Genomic DNA, 16,987 nt, shown 5'->3' on the forward strand with positions numbered 1-16,987 from the left:
ACATACACACTGAGAGCTCTGTCAGACTGGAGAGAGTTCCCATGTGTGAGGACTGGGAACTGAAAATACTTATGCAGTCTTTTCACACATGGCAAGAGAGTTTCATCACTTCCCTCTTATTTGAGCTCTTCTGCTGCTTTGCTGACAACATTTGTCAAATAATCAACTTCAAGATACACACAGTTCAACTAATCAAGTATTCAACTGATTCCTTAATCGAATAATGTTTTGCAATTCAACAAAGATTTGTACCTACTCAAAGACAAATTATTTGAAAAAGCTTTATTTTGAAAGAACCCTCTTATGCTCACCAAAGCTGAATTTATTTGATCGAACCACTGTAAAAACACATAATCCTTCAGAAATCATGTTAATTTGTTGCCAATGTTAAAACAGTTGTGCTGCAAATACTTTTGTGGAAACCATGATTTTTTAAAGTTAAAAACAGCATTTATTTTAAATATAATCTTATGTAACACTTTCTAAGAGGGAAAGTGATGAATGCATTTTACCAATTTAATGCATTCATAAACAAACAAACAAGTCATTTGACCCCTGACTTGCGAATGGTTCTGTATTCCTTTCATGTTCACATACCTTAAGTTTGGGAAGTCTTTTAATAGTCTTAAGAGGCCTCAATACTCTGAGAACACGCAGTGATTTGATGGTTTTAATGTCTCTTCCTGTGTTACTCCTGAATAACATGAAAACATATATAACTAAACAATAAAAAACTGCCCTAATTCTCATGTCCAGATACAAACACACACACACTATTATATTGCACAAAATCACAAGAGAATGTGTTTACCCCATCACATTCCTGCCAGATGCCGTGAGCCACAATCCACAAGAAGACCAACAGAGAAAAAAATGAGAAACAGACAATGAACAAATAAATCCTTTACACTTACAACACAGAAAAGAGAGCATCAACTAACATCTATATGTGTCAAGAATTTGAATGTTTTTCCTCACATAACTCATGTAGTTGTCACACTCGATTAATGGAATTTGAAGATGAATAACAAAACATTTGAGTAATGCATTTGACAAGGAATTAAAAAGCTTCATTAACATGTTTCAGATTGACCAACAGAATGCTAATTTACACTTGTCTCATGTTTAGATTCATTTGACTCACGTGAGAGCAAAGGCCACCAAGCTCCCACCACAACTATGAAGTCCAGAATGTTCCACAGGTCACGGAAATAGGAGCCATCATGTAAGATCAAACCTTGATCAATCATCTGAGAAAGAAATGATAGCAACATACAAAGCATATTTATGTTATATATTGCATATATACATACACTGACTGAGGAATATACAGCACATGAAAGCCAGAACAATCCATGAACTTACCTTGATTATCATTTCAAATGTAAAGACACCAGTGAATACATAGTCAAAGTAGCGCAGCACCTATTACACATAAAGACAGTAATCCAAAAGGATTACAATGCCAGCATTAGCAAACAAGAAAATACATGAGACTTATGAGACGTTAGTATTGTTTGCCACTGACTGCTAAATTTGAACAAGCCAGAATGTTGCTATTTTCATCATGGATCAACTGCCAACATCAATGCACTGACATTACCTCACTGTATAGATTTAAATACAAGTTTGTGCATTTCTGAAATGGAAAGAAGTGACTTCTTCAGCTTCTTCAAAATTGAGAACATAGCTTATGTAATTCGGTTCCATACACACAAGATTACTGGAAGAGTCTTACCAGGTAATTAGCTGTGGTTTTATACAGCTGATGCATGTGCTGTCACTAGGGAAATTTAAAACCTGCAACATTTCTATTAGCTAATTTCTATGCCAAACACTCCATGACCAACAGGAAAAATATCATCAGGACCAAAGAAACTCAAACATCTATCTACTGTGTATTTATTTATATTGTCGAAAATGAAAGAATTTATATGAAAAAAAAAACATTTATTCAAAGTAACAGACGAATTGAAATTGTAATGACACTGGATGTGGAAAAAAACAATTATCAACATTTTAGATTACATTTCCTATGCATGCATTATGAAAAGTGTTAGGTCAGTATTTTTTTTTTAAGATGACAAATTAATTTTTAAAAGCCCAATATTCCATTTAATATGAGATCATGAAACTTGCATGCATTGTAAAGGCATAGAGAAATTACAGTCTAAAGTAGTTTTAAATATAATCTGTCATACTGCAGAACATGAAAATTATCCAAAAATATTTGTGTCATTTAATGATGGATAATGTGTAAATTAAGTCAATTAAAGATACTCAGCATTGCTTTTAAGTTTCCTTAGAAGCACTTAATAAAACACAAATGCAATTCTAATTTAAACCATCTGAGAACTGCAGCATAACTATTTACATATGGTTGTTTTATACAGAATTATTGAAAATGCTGTTGACATGGCGGTGGAGGGGAATTCTTACTTTGTTCCTGTCCGAATTAGTGTTGACAGGGTCTTCAGCAGCCAAGGCGATACTGCTGGCGGTGATCACAAGAAGGATTGACATCTCGAAATAACGAAGATTGACAATATAGTGGCAGGCCCTGCGGACCCTGTGAAAGAGATGTAAAATACAGTAGAAAGAGTAAGAGACGAAATGAGAAAATATTCATAAAATAAAGAATACAGCTGTGGTTCTATAAACATTCAGCCTTACGGGTTGTTGGGTTTGAAGATGAACATGCTGACAGGAGGAGGGGCTTTTCGGTGCATCTGGGGTTTCCTCTTCTTTTTCTGTCTTTGAGGGCTCCACATCTTTACTATTACCTGTGAAATCCAGGTGCATATTAGAAATTGGGAGCTTTTACATTATGGATTTTTATGGTTATTTCATCTTAGTATAACTCAGTAAATGAAGACACCTGGGAGCTTTTTTTACAAAAAAAATAGATCAAATAAAAACAGATATTATAAACATATATATAATATATATATATTAAAACAATATTATAAAATATAGAATATTAAAAACATTATAGATCATTTATAATAAAAATATAATATCTCACATTTATTGTTATTTTTAATTTTAGTGTTATATTTATGTTTATTTCAACTCAGTATGACTCACTAAATGAAGACAACTGGGAGCTTGTTACAAAATATTATTAATATAGCTATTACATATACATATATATACTTCTATAATATTATTATAACATTGTACTACATTAAGTATTATAGATCTTCTATATTGGACATATGAATATATTGGAATATATAAAGATCAATTATTAATTTGCTAAAAATCTTTAAAAAGAAAATGAGAGTGTACTTTTTTGAGCTTTAGAAATATATTGGAGTCAAATCTAAGGATTAACTAATTTATAAAGTTGACCAGCTTATGAAACATTACATAAGACTATGTCTTAATAATAAAGTGCTAATAAAGTGTTGTGTGCTGTAGGTGAAGTATTGTACTGATAAGAAGAAATCTGAATAAAATAACACAAGTTTATATTTATGCACTTTCCCTGCTGAGAAGACTTGCGTTGCTGGTCATGGTGTTACTACTAGGATTTTTGAAGTAGCTTAACCAGCTAAATGTTCTTTTGCTTAACAGCTTCACTAGGAAGAGCATGTTAATGGCCATTGCTAATGAACAGCTTGGTTCTGCTGTCTTCCTCTAGCTAGACCAGCACCAATCCAGCGCTAACTAACATCAATCAGTCAAGCTGGTCTTATCAGTAGGGTTATCAGAAGTGCAGGGATGCTCAAACCCGTAATGGAGGTCAGCTCCATGGATGGCTGAGTGTCGGTGACCTCTATCACGATGCTGGTGTTGAGAGAGGACTTATCCTGATTCAAGCATCCGTGGTTGTTATTATCGTTCTCGCCAGAACTCAGAGTTGCCTGTGGGGACTGCTGGAGTGTGCTGTCAGTGAGCTGCAGAGTTGCAGGCTCTGAGTCCTGAGGTGGGTTTTTGTGGGGGGAATTGTCTGGTTTGGTTTCTGATGATTCAGAATTGTCTGGTTTGTTCTGCCTGTGGAAGAGAAGAAGTTAATAGCTGAATTTCTCTCTCCAGTCTTCCAACAAAGAATACTGTGTACTTTGCTATAAAAAAATAAATAATTATATGTGAAATTAATGTAAACTGTCGCCATGAAGTTATGTGAAAAGAGCTGTTCAGTCATGATGTCAATTTGTAGATCAACCTGAAAGGCCAATTTGCCAGTTTCCTCACAAAGTTCAAGTGATTTAGGAGTAAAATAAGGTCTGTGAAGGAATAGTTCACCCAGAAATAAACATTCTGTCATTAATAACTCACCATGATCCAAACCCTAAAGACCTTTATTCATCTTGTGAACACATATTAAGATATTATTGATGAAATCCAAGCGCTTTTTGACCCTGCATAGATAGCAGCTACCACGGTCAAGGCCCCGAAACATAAGGACATAGATAAAATAAATGCAAGTTAAGAAATCTCATGGATTTCTTCAAAATATCTTAATTTGTGTTCCAAAGATGAATGAAGATCTTATGGGTTTGGAATGACATGAAAGTGAGTAATTAATGACAAAATTGTCATTTTTGGATGAACTATCCCTTTAACATGACGCTCACATTTGTTTTACATTGCAAAGCTGAATATTCAGCAGCCATTAGTCCAGTCTTCATTGTCACATTATCCTTCTGAAATTATTATAATATGCTAATTTGATGCTGAAGAAACATTTCTTATTATTATCAATTTGATATCAGTTGTGCTGCTTAATATTTTTGTTGAAACAATGATACACAGTTTTTTTTTTTTTTTTGATTTTTTGATAAATAGAAAGTTTAAAAGAAAATATTTTTTGTAATATCATAAATATTGTTTGATCAATTTAATTTGCCCTCGCTAAATAAAAGTATTACTTTCTTTACAAAAAAAAACAGTTGTGTATATAAAGTATATAAACTGATACGATTTCAAAATAAACAATAAATAAAAAATCAAAATAAATAATAAAACAAACTACCTCTGTTCAAGCACACTGCTGTCTGGAATGGTCTCTCCATCATTCTTTAAATCATTTTCATCTCCATCATTCCCTGGCCTTTGTTCTCTACTGTCAACATCACCATCTCCTAGTGGTGTCTCTTTACCCCTTGCATCTGTGTTAAGTTCCCGGTGGCGTAGGCGTCGGGTCCTGGGGCCCATATCAGGGGTCAGCATGTCCCCCTGTGCAGGAGGCCTGTACTTACGGACTGCCCGTTGCCGCCTGTTTCCAGTCAGTCTGGGGCAATGGTTATTGATGTCTAGAGTGCCCTCGGGAGAGGTCTTTGATTCAGATGGCTCTGTCAGGGGTAGGTTCAGCGTCACTGGGGGTTCAGGGGCGGATATGTCCACAGGCATTGGTGGCTCCGGTATTGGAATAGCTAAAGGGGGTTCAGGAATAGGAATGGACAGAGCTTGCTCATCCACAGGCATGTCCATAGGCATAGGTGGCTCCAAGGTAGCCTCTGGCATGGTGGTTGTTGTTGTGGCCTCTATGGCTCTGCGCTTGCTGTTAGATGGAGATATTCCAGGCTTCTTGTGGTGATGGCAGCCAGGTGGTCCATCGTGCTCCTCACTGGGGCTGCTGAAAAGGATCTCGCGGCTGGACATCTGTCTATGTCGGCGCAATTGGCTGGTCCTCTGCTCCCAAACTGACATGGTCAATCTCCTCCTCCTCTCTCTCCTGGACATGAAAGAGTTAGAGGCATTGAATGGACGAGTATCAGCCAGACTCTCTGAATCCTCAAAGGAGTAGGCCGCACGGCTCCGGTGAATTGCCACGCTTTCTGTACAGGTAGGGCCTCCTCCTCCTCCTAAGGAAAAAGAGAGTGGACACACAATAAGACTGAATGCCAAACTAAATATTCAGCTGCTATGCCACAACAATTGTTTATATTAAATTAGCACTGAGCATAACAAAACCCTTTCTACCCTTCTGAAAAGACCAACTTAGTCCAGTGGTTCTCAGTTGGTTTCGCTTCAGAACTCTTTTACTCTAATTGATTTTTAAAAAAAATAAAAAATCTATTCATTTATTGTTTTGTTTTTTCTTCTTATTTCTGAAAGTTTTACAAATCTCAAAAATTAAACATTGACATTTATTATTCCAACCATGAGCTATTTTGGTCCATCAAAATCAGCAATTTGCTTTCAGTTTAACATTACATTTAGAGTTTAAATATTTGGTTTCAATGGACTCATGCTCTTAGCAGCCAATAATTAATTGTACAAAACACATCTTGTCAACACTGGAATACACTTGTGCAGCTTCTTCCAAGTGACAGATTAATTTGCAGATTAAATTTTGATTGGACAGATGACAAAAATATTTTTTTCCTTCCCATTAAATGTTGACTATTTATATTGCTATTCTAAATATCTAATTTTTGTCCACATTTAGTGTTTACCCAAGGAATCCTGCGACCCACCAGTCGAGAACCACTGGCTTAGATCATTCAGTTGACAGCTGATTTACCAAGAACATTTTACTATTTAAGAAATATGTAGGGCACCGGCATAAAAAAAACAACAACATCATGGTGACCAGGTGCACTGGTCAGGTCAGCAGGGTAGCTCAATATGAGAACCGAAGTATCTGTAGGCAAAACATTTAACAGACTGTTGTTAACAATACTCTGCAACGTGGTAGAAAGGGTCCATTAAATTTTTTTCATGACTTTATATTTTTGTGTGACTGGAATTCATGGTCCAGCTTTTAACAACAGCAGAGATGGAAAACAACTGGATAGAGTTGCAATATCAAAGTGAAACACTAAACAGCGAAACTGGAAATAGAGTAGATTTCAGAATGGAGAGAGAAAAGAGTGCAGGAAATTTAATTGCAGGAAACTGACAAATCAAATTCCAACCAAAGATCAGACTTGAAAATGTGAAATCAGACATTTGATAGAGATGGTGGAAAAGAAAGCTTCACCCAGATAGATAAATTAGGGGGTGCTGAATGTTACAATGGAAATAAACAGACTATTACTTACTGGTACTTGTACTCTTGTGTGGTCCGTGTAATCAACGAGCGATTGGTTAAAAACAAGACATTAGTGCTTTCAAGAACAAGGACAAAACAAGCCAAGCATCACAGCCCAAAAGGTCATTGACTAAAGCAGAGGCAAATACTGTTTTTCAGTTGTATTTCAATGCTCTGCTAAAGTCAATTTGTTTTTGTTTTTTAAGTTTAACATTAAACAGTATAATAGTATTTATACTATTTCTGATTATAAGCCAATGTTACAACTGAACTAAAGTCACAAAGTTTTTTACAAATTAAAAAGAAAAAAGTTTTGGGCTGTGTAGCAGGGCAGCAAAGCGTCACATGACAACATGATGGTAATTATATTAGATAAGAAGCAACAGTATTCTGGAACATTTTGAAATGCTGAGACAGTAAGAAACATGGCACAGATATAAGACATATATAAATGGGATCCATATGCATAAGCACACAATATCAGAAAGAGAAAGCACCCCGATTTACTTCTTTAGTAGTCAACTGGTCATACATTTGCATTTCCCAGGGATGACGTCCATAGTTGTCATGCTAACTGAAGACATGCATTCATTTCCCAGTTCTCGTCAAGCAGTTTCAGACATGCTGCAACAGCCTTTTTTTTAATATGAAGTAAACATGCAAGATCCAAATGCCACAGGCCACAACTTCCAGTCTGAGTTCACTGACAACCAACCAGCTCTCAAATTATCTCCCAAAATGCAGTAGAGAAGAGACCCTGTGGTTTTCACATCATACATCAATTTATTCTGACAAAGGCATGGCCTCCATTGCCTCATACAGAATCTTGTTTGTTTGGTTTTGTTTTCAGTAATTGTCCAGCAAACATGTATAATATTAGTCTCTCATCATTCAGTAATGACAGTAAAGCCTCTTTTCTATACAGTGACACTCATCACAAACATTGGTTATTTGTTATTTCAAATTGCGAGCATGCCCCCTAAAAAGTATGTAAGTATATAATATATTACAACAAATGTATTCACAGGGTCCAAATATAACACTTGCCAAGCACCAAATGAGAATAAAAGCTGGATTTGAGGAAATCAATTTGCAGATGTCTAGCAACTATAATAAATCATGTATAATGTTGCAATTCAACATAAACTGTAAGAATGATGTAAGAAATGTAAAAGAATGTCTTAAGATAAGAAAGATATAAACTATCTTGTAAAAATACTCATGTCTCCTCTAAAAACTTTAATCACAGTGGAAAGCATACCATTAGTAGTTTATCTAGAAGGCTGAGATGATTTTCTTTCTCCAGAACTCCATGTGGCAACACAATATTTCTCTCATTAAGCCACCAAATGAATATGATAAAAAAGAAAATCACAAAGTAGCTTAACATATTCGTGACAGGTGCAGATTCACAACAAGATGAACACTGACTCATCTTGTACATGATCCTATAAATAATTCTGTTTGTGCTATCTGTCACTAATAGGCAAGGTAAACAGCTAAATAAATAAATCACCCTTAGGGATGTAACAACGCACGGAATGAGCTGGTGGAAAATCTATAAAAATAAGAGACATTTTAAGTTGGTCAAATGTTAAATGAATTGTGAAAAGTTTCAGAAAGCTTCAGAAAAGTTTAAATGGCATTTTCTTTTCATCTTACCTCTGTATAATGCATATTAAGGTAGTGTTTATAAGCGTAACACTGTTTTGTTTACAGCAGTAACCAAAGAAATGCTAGAATGCTGCTGTTCCATAATTGCCACCTGCTGTCAGAAAGTTAATTTGCGCTCTTTTCAGCCATTCAGCTGTTTTTGTTTTGTTAAGGTACGTTTTTATGCATTATAGTTTCACAAAGTCAAATTTCAAATTTTTAAATCATACAATCTTATTTAGAAAAAAGCTGCTCATGCAGCATGTATGCAGGATCTTTGTTTGGACTGTGATTGAAATGCAGTGGTTGCCTCTAATTTTAAATGTAAAGGGCACAAGCAAACCCTTATTTTGTTTATATGAAGTGATTACTTTTGCTTTTATGATTTGTTTATATGATTTTGGATTTGAAATGTTTACATTTCACAAAGAAATGTGCAGCAATAATGAAAGAACATCTTTTCATTTATAATTTGGCTTGAAATTTTGTACAAAAATACTGTGAGAAAATTGTATTGTAAAGTCTGTATCGTGAATCATATCGCATTTTAAGTTAAGTGAGTTTGTTACATCCCTAATTGCGATATATATATATATACATATATATATATATATATATATATATATACATATATATATATATATATATATATATATATATATACATATATATATATATATATATATATACATATATATATATATATATATATATATATATATACATGCATCATGTATAATTCTTTCTCATATCACTTGCTAGAGGCAAAAAAGTGTAGCAAAAAGTTATTTTGGACCCTGATTTTACATTTCTTGACTGAAAATTTCACACTTTTCCACACTACTTTTTCCCCTTTTAGTCACAGTACCTAATGGGTTCAGGAAGCACCTTATATATCACCTCCCGTATTAAATTGCATTTTAGCAGAGGTGAATCCATGCTTACAGGGACTTTCATGATATATAACCACTCTCAAGTCAGAAAAACTAACTCAAGTCACTAAATGTACTGTGCTATCAATGAAAATAAAAAAAATGAAAAATTTGCTTCTCAAGAGTCTATGATCAATCAAGAGATGTAAAGGTGATTGTATTGTAATGTTGAGGACACACTATGACTGGTCATCCCAACTTGCACATGCTCAACTCCAGGAGTCTGACATCACACATCCATGCAGTGTTAAATTCCCCAAATCACAGAAAGATGCATGTGTGTATAAACTCCTGTTATAGAAACTTTTATCAGTGGGTTAAACCTCCCTTTTTAGCCATTAGATTCGCTAAGATTTAGGCTAGCGGGATGTTCTTGCAAAGGATATAACATATGACTACAAATCCAGGCTGAACAGTGTAAAGGCATTATTTTAACTATTTAATTCTCTTTTTGACGGGAACAAAGTCATCTCTATGACAACATCATAGACTCATCCCTTCAAAGACTGGGAGGCTTGCCGGTTGCTATGACAACTTGCTGTTGATTTTGAAGCAAATAATTGTGTTTTGAGAATAAAGAGCCCCCAAAAAACAACCGAAAGAACATTGTGTACAACCTTCAACAGGGGTAAATAATTTTGCTGGTCTCAAGTAACTGCCTTTCGCAAACTATCTAGGAAAGCAAAACCCTCAAAGTTGTAAAACTTTTTCTTTAATTTTTCTGTAACTGTGTAGCATTTAATTTAAATGGTACAGAGTGAAAGATAGATCTGTAAATGCAAGACTTTAACTGTTTACATACTTTGGCATCAATACAGCAGTACCCCTTTAGACTCAAACTAGCTTGTGCATCTAGGTCAATATGGCCAGGTACTAAAGCTTCAAAGTTCTACAGGTATACTTGGCAGACATGCCAATTTAGATGTCTCTGAAGCCAGACTAAAATATCTCAGACATAAAACTGGTGTTAGTAGTGTTAGTTGGTATATTAGCATCTCTTGTGAGAGGGCGAACGAGCAGGCAAGGTCGTACTTGGTTCACTTACTCTGAGGACATGAAAGAGGACATGGGCCCAACCTCCTTGGCTTTCTGCAGGGCATGTTTCTGATTAAACGCCTTTTCCTCCTCCTCTTCATCCTTTGGGACAGCAAGGCGTTTTTCATTATACAATCGCCTTACAAATCCTTCAACATACAAAGCTAAAAGAACCTTGCTGGATATACCTTTGTGAGCTCCTGGGCATTGGCCAAATTGTCAACAGCGATAGCCAAGAAGACGTTGAGCAGTGTATCTGACCATTTGTCAAGGATTTTGGTTTAAAACAATGAGCTATACAGCAATAACCACCAAAACCAAGGGGGACAGATTTAATCCAACATACAATATTATGCAATCAGCTTAGAGTTTCAAGTAAACGTGCAATCATCTTATAAGCTTAGCAATGACAGGCAAATAAAAAAAACCAGATGCATTTCGTTGAAGGACCACAGAGAAAACTGTAGTGAAAAATCATGCACAGAAAGAAAAGGAATGTGTATTAGGAAGAAAATAAGGTCAATTTTGATTCCACGTTGACTTAAGAATGATTGAAGACCTTAAGAATATCACACACCCACACACACACACACTAGGTATTGCTGGTCATGGATAGAGAAAGATTCAACATAGGATACAATTTCCAAACAGAGTTAGAACAATGAAGTAGACAGATGACCACATCCCCGACTTCACGCCACCTTGAGACCGAATTCCATTGTACATTACTTCATTCCAGTCCTCGCCAGTGAGAATCTAGAAACAAAGTGAACTTATTTCAGGCCTTTACAGAAAGCTTCCCATATTTCAGCAGAATAATTTTACAGATGCTTCCCCTTGGATGTCTGTTTATTAAAAATGTTCTGCTACCATTAAAAGAGATACCAATAAAATATTTTACCAAATTCCATTCCCAAGAATTTTAATGATTTTCTGCACACATTTGCCACAGAAACAAAATCTACAAATTTAGTTTGGGCCTTAAAGGATTTTTTTCTGGAACTTTTTTGTTTTATTTTCTTTATTATAAAGGGAAGATAGATTATGTTTTGTGACAAAGTATGTTTTTGTTCTGTGCTTTGATTCTAATTTCCTCTCTATCCATGCAATTAAATCTTGGTTTAATTAATTAGCCTTCCTTCTAAGCCATTTTTCACTAAGAAACATCCAGACTCTTGCATTATACTCAGATTACAACTGGGTGAAATCTTACTTGAAACACTGTCATTATGGCTGCTGGAAAAGTGTCAAAATTAGTGGGTGTGTAGTCTTCAAAGATGAACCTGTAAAGAAAAAACACACATTTGCAAGCCATTTTATTCATCTGACCAGGTTACTGAATAATAGATTATTTGCTTTTCTCCAACCCGTTGGACCTGATCTATTTTCTATTGTCTAGCTACACCTGTCACATAGAGTTATAGTTCCACTCTAAACACTATTTTGGCATGAAATGTAATGCCATGTTCGATATGGGTATTGCTGAGTCAGGATTAAAGCAAGCTGAAGATTTAACATTGTTATTGCAAATGACATAAAGAGCAGCTCATAAATACAGGTGTAGCATTCAAACATTTTCAGTGATAAATCCATATTTAAAACTGTCTACGGGCGCTGTCTGTGCTTGACTGATAAGTTATTACCTTCCACCAAAGAGCTGCATGCCCAGAAGTGCAAAGACCACAATGAAGAGGAAAAGCAGGAAGAGCAAACTGATAATAGACTTCATGGAGTTCATCAGAGACACAACCAGGTTCCTAAGGGATGCCCAGTACCTTAATAACAAAACACAAATACAGCATCTCTAAGTTCAAAATAGGGACAACCAGAACAGAGCAAAGACGTCAATAAATAGATTATTGTCTCTGCAAGAAACAAACAAACCCAAGAGGGTGTTATGTCAGGAAAGCCTGCACTTACTTTGTGATCTTGAAAATTCTCAACAATCGCAAGGCACGCAGAACACTGATCCCAAAGGATGTGCCAGGTCTGAAGAACCCCCACAGCACCTCAAAAATGCTCCCCACTATCACCTGGATGGAATTCAGGAATTGCTCCTCTTTAGATATATGCCAAAATGATGATGTCAATGATGTAAACAAATCTGTCTAAAGGTATGGTCACATTAGCAAAATTTCACAAGGAGAAAAGGTCCACTGTCTGTTTGGTTAGTGATGTATAGAGCACAACAAATGATACTTACCTAATGAAATTCAACAACGAAACTTCACCACACAATGGTAAATGAGACTATCTATCTATATGTAGACATATGCTCTCTCTCTCTCTCTCTCTCTCTATATATATATATATATATACACACACACACACGCACATATTTAATACAAAATGAAATCAATCATTAATTGTATGTTAGAACTAGTTTTATAGTTTACAAACAGAAAACATGAGATTTACTCATTTAAAAAAATGTAACAGGATATGTATAAATGATAGGGCAAGGTGCAAATGTTCTGATTAAATGAAATATCATCCAATAGACTTATCATTATATAATGACACAGTCCAGAACTACAACTGCATTATACATAAATAAAGCTACATATTGATATTCAGTGCTGGGTTCTCAAATTTACATAGAAATTAGAGACATGTTCATAGTGCTCGGAGTGGAGAAGCGTAACTTCAAGAAAGATCAAATTAGATTTACGGTTTCATCTGCTCTTTTTTCTTTGCACTGCTTTTATCTTACATGATAAAAAAAATTCATGAAAACTCATTTTTGGAGTCATCACCTTCATCCTCGTTGACACTTGCACTGTAGTGCTATCTTTTTACAAAGAAGAGTATGGGAAGGATGACACTTACACCAAAATCAAAGCAGTTGAAGGAGGAGTGGAAATATAGTCTTGGTCCGAGTCCATACATCTTGAGAAACATCTCTGTAAGAAACAGGCCCAGAAACAGGAACTCTGCATAGTCTGCAATAGAAAGGAATCACTTTAAACTTAAGACTTTGTTGTTGATCATGTATGACAGCATATCCTCAGAGAGAAAAGTTCAATTTTGCTTGTGGTCTTACAAAGGAGATTAGACAACCACTGAGACTGCTTGTGATGTACGATAGCAACACAGAAAGTGTTGAGGGCCACCAGACTCAGAACGATCCAGTAGAAGGTGTGAGTCTTCACCATACGGCGAACGGAGATCCGTAGCATGCGCTCTTTCCGACGAAAATAGGACGTTGGTCCTCTTTTAGCACTGCGTATGCTGGCTCTGTTCAATGGCATCCCTGATGGACAAAAATATTTATGAACTTGATCCACTTTTGTATAGTTCTTGATTGAGTAAGGAGATTATTTCAGTTGTATATGAATGATATTCTGAAAAAGTGCATATAATGACATGTGGGTGAATATTTAGCATCATCTAGACAGGATATGAAGGAGACTTGTGGGAGGAAACCACTCACCTACAGACGATATGTCAGCATACTGTTCCTCTGGAGTTCTCCGAACATCATCCACCCCTCTTCTCTTTATTGTGGTGGCTCTTTTTAGCACTGAGAACACATACCAAATAACATCAATTGATCTTATTTTATTATTTTTCTCTTTTTTCAAACTAAACAAATAACTGAAATTACATGAAAGTATTTAAGTGTTATAAAACATTGACAGACCCTTGATTTGCATTTTGGTCACATCACGCTGAATACCCCTGCCCATGTCGTGTGGGAAATTATTCTATTACATTTTCCCAATTATAAATAAATAAAAATAATTCTTAAATTATTATTAATTCATTAAATTAAATTAAACACTTAAATTAAACAATACATAAAAACAAAAAAATCTAAATGTGTCAGGGTGACTAATTTCCATCTGTAGCCCTAGAGTAGGTAGAAAAACTGAACCTAAAGCAAATTATTAAAATATTACCTGGAAATTATTTACTTTTTTTTTTTTTTTTTTAATCAATGATGGTAACTTTTCATAAACACTGAACATTTTTAGGCTGGCTTTGATTCAGTCCTGCTGAATTTATGATTTAAATGCCTACAGAGAAACTATGTGTCACTGAAAACTGTAGCCAGTTTAGGACATTATATGACAAATGTACAGCCATCACTCTGCTGTAATAATTTACTTCTCAATCATTAAAATATAACAGGCTAGACAGCAGAACTGAAAGTTCCCCAATTTAATCAAAGCTTCTAGCCTAATAACTTGCACTAAGGGATGCATTCAACTGCAAATAAATCCGCTTGTTAGCTGTTGTCATGGCAACAATAAAGTAAATACGAATGCCTGCAATTACATTTTATGTTCTATCCTTTCTTCAGAGTGCAACCTGGATACTTACTGCTGTCAAGCCTCATTTACAAGGGCCAAAACAGGTCTCAGTCTCTCCTGAACCCCTAAAAAAATGTTTTCCATATAGGGTCCAGTTTTTTAAGACAATCATGTTAAATGGGATGATGGGACGTCCACAGCAGGGAAATCGAAATAACGGTTCACCATGGTAACGGCCTGTTTTCCATTCACACAGCCTCTGGGAAGCTGTCAATAAACATTTAATAAAATGATTCTGGGGAAAACCTGTCATCTTGTATAGGGTTTGGATGTCATGTGGTGGGCCTTCACTTCACAGATGTGCTCCAAGAGGAGCATGGCATTTTGTTTACTGTGACATCAGTCTATTGAATTAACAAACCCTGTGCTGTTTTATGGGAACAGAACAGACTTTATACTCCAGAATAGGCTATTGAATAAATGATGAAATCTGGGAGAGGGAGACTGTGTATTTACTATTGTGTTCAAAATAATCATATGACCCTAACCCTGACACATAATTAAAAAACTGCATCCCACAAATCTACGTGGGAAAATGAGAGAAAAACAGCCAACAGGTCAAACATCTCACCATCCAAAGCAGAAGGTCCTGAATTCTTGTTCTCCTCTGCAAGCATCACCTCCTCTGCAAAATAAAAACACATTTGAATTTTAGCAAGTTGTGCACATACAATTCGCTGATAAACTGGCAATCAAATTTATTTATATAGGATATTGGAAAATGAATGGAAAAAGAAACCAATGAATAATAAATATTTAAGATTTGCACTTTTTCTAGATCACTAAACAAGCAAGTTAATGACATTGATCATGTGCACCACTTTTTATTTTCAGATTTTCCTGCTTCTAGCACAAAGTGCATTCTGGATAATTTTTAAATCATGCTGATGAACATTATCATTAGGTTTTGGGAATTTAACTGCTTTCATTTACAGCATTCTGAAATGTCTATTTCTAGTTTATGTTTCATTCGGATTGTTGATATATAGCAAATATAATTTGCCATGAAAAAAAAAAAAGCAAAATAGAAGCATTTTCTTCAACAAGTGTGTCTCTTTTTAATGACTCTGAGCATCTGCTGCAGTATGGGGCGATGCTGTGGCACAGAGTGTTTTGACAGATTTGATTTACTTTATTTGTTTTGCATGGTGCATTTGCCAGCTCAGTATGTAAGAGTACCTGCACGGTCGATCCAGGCCCGATATCCGTTCAGCTCCCTCTCAATCTGTTGCTGCCTCCTGAGCTTCATGAAGGCTCTTCGGTTCTCTACCCGCTCTCGCTCTTTAGCAAACTCCCTACATGAGCCAACAGCATACAATTACCCACACAGAGAAGAGCCACAGTGATGACACACTTAATTTATCAAAATGTTTCACCTGCAGAGTGAAGGAATGAAAGGCAGAGAGAGAGGCTGCATCCCAATTTGCATCATTTTTTAAAGTTGAAATCACACCAACTTGTGGCATCTGCATATTACATCATCACTGCTAAAGGGGTCATATGATGCTTTTTATGTATTCCTTTTTCTTTAGTGTGTTATGTTGCTGTGTGTTGGCAGAGTCACGCTCCCCTCTGATACATTCTGCTCAAGTCGTACAAACTCACAACATTATTAACTGTCTTTATAATTGCTTTGGAAGCTGAAGCTTGTGATTATGGTTACATTTCTGACACATGCTTGTGATGTTGTGTCAGTCACAATGCACTAGGGTCAGCTGGTCAATCAGAGCACACTGAGCTTTTTGGAGGAAAAGGATTTGTAGAAATCAACACACTTTAGAAAGACTGGGAATATAAGAGCTACACAGTATGTGAAAATAATGTGTTTCTTGAACATAAAGCATGCTAATGGATTCTGCTACACCTAATACAGGTGCATCTCAGTATATTAGAATGTCATGGAAAAAGTTCAATGCACACAGACTGATGTAGTTTAAGTCTTTGAATATTTTAATTGTGATGATTGTGGCTCACATTTAACAAAAACACATCAATTAAATCTCAACAAATTAGAATATGATGACATGCCAATCAGCTAATCAATTCAAAACAACTGCAAAGGTTTC

The 16,987-nt window shown here is 35.6% G+C and overlaps 1 pseudogene; it reads right to left on the reverse strand.

Moving 5' to 3' along the window:
- Positions 1-597: 597 nt before the first annotated feature.
- The window catches only part of LOC113078407 (voltage-dependent R-type calcium channel subunit alpha-1E-like), a 39,771-nt pseudogene continuing 23,381 nt past the window's right edge, over positions 598-16,987 (reverse strand).

This window comes from Carassius auratus, unplaced genomic scaffold (genome assembly GCF_003368295.1).
Source record: "Carassius auratus strain Wakin unplaced genomic scaffold, ASM336829v1 scaf_tig00025665, whole genome shotgun sequence".
In the NCBI taxonomy this organism is placed as follows: domain Eukaryota; kingdom Metazoa; phylum Chordata; class Actinopteri; order Cypriniformes; family Cyprinidae; genus Carassius; species Carassius auratus.